Source organism: Perognathus longimembris, chromosome 13 (genome assembly GCF_023159225.1).
Source record: "Perognathus longimembris pacificus isolate PPM17 chromosome 13, ASM2315922v1, whole genome shotgun sequence".
Taxonomy (NCBI): Eukaryota; Metazoa; Chordata; class Mammalia; order Rodentia; family Heteromyidae; genus Perognathus; species Perognathus longimembris.
In genome coordinates, this window is record NC_063173.1 from 53,648,090 (window position 1) to 53,649,200 (window position 1,111).

Below are 1,111 nucleotides of genomic sequence, written 5' to 3' on the forward strand. Positions count from 1 at the left end.
ACAGAACAAAAAGATAAAGCACAGGAAGGAAGAAATAGTAATCAAGTGTTCACTTGATTGGTTGTGAGGGAAGGGAGGGAAAGGCGCGTGGCGGAAGTGGTCAGTAGGTGGCGTCACTGGGCTACAGAACAGGAGAACCGACAGCAGCTGGTTAGAACAGAGGGGTCTGCTGTTGTACAATACATGTATGTGCAAAATGTTTATTCTCTTTAAATATCATAGCCTGTCCCCCTGACTACATTCAAAAAGGTGAGAACAGCAGAAAGTAGATCAGGATGGGAAAATAAAACTCAAAGATTTTTTTTTTTCAGGACTGTAATCGCTAGGGAGCAACCCCCCCGTATCCTGGTTGATTGCTAAATGGCAGAAGGAGAAATAAGTAAAAAAGATAATGGCAGGCTGCCCCTGCTGAGATTCAAACCCAGGCCCCTGGCTGCCTGTGTGAATGGGGCATGGGTAAGACTGAGCAGCGGGGACGGGGGCTCTGCTAGAGGGGTGGAGGAGACTGAAGAGCAGAGCTGGCCGAGCTTAGCTTCCACGGCTACGTCTGGGGGAGAGGGAGGGGTTCTAATAAACACAAAGGGGAAGAGAGAAATACAAGCATGGCTTACTGAAGTCATCGCAGGAAGACAGTGCAAGTGTGCAGAGCTATACTGCAAAAGCAGGCTGTGCGTGAAGACCCTCTTGGGGACTGTTAAATGCACGTGAGGGGACAGGCTCAAGCACACCATTGTTCTACCAGTAACAGGCTTAACCCTGTGCTGTTTCCATTAAGGGGGGAGGGAGAGGGCAGAGCAAAGGAAACAGGTGGGAGGAGCAAAAGGACTTCTCAGCCTAGAGCTGGGCATCAGCTGATGAAGAACTGTGCCTTCATCAGATATGCTGTATACCCTGTATGTCTATGAAAACAAGTAGAACTCAACAAATTACAAGGTGGAATAGAAACATTAAAAATGTATCAGCTGGTTTGTATTTAGAAGGAGGTATGTGTCAACTAAATATTGTTCAGTCTAAAGCTCATTCCTGAAGGACCCACTGGAGACCATTTAAAAGTATGCATAGGGTGATAGGGTCTCTGTGTGTGTGTGTGTGTGTGTGTGTGTGTGTGTGT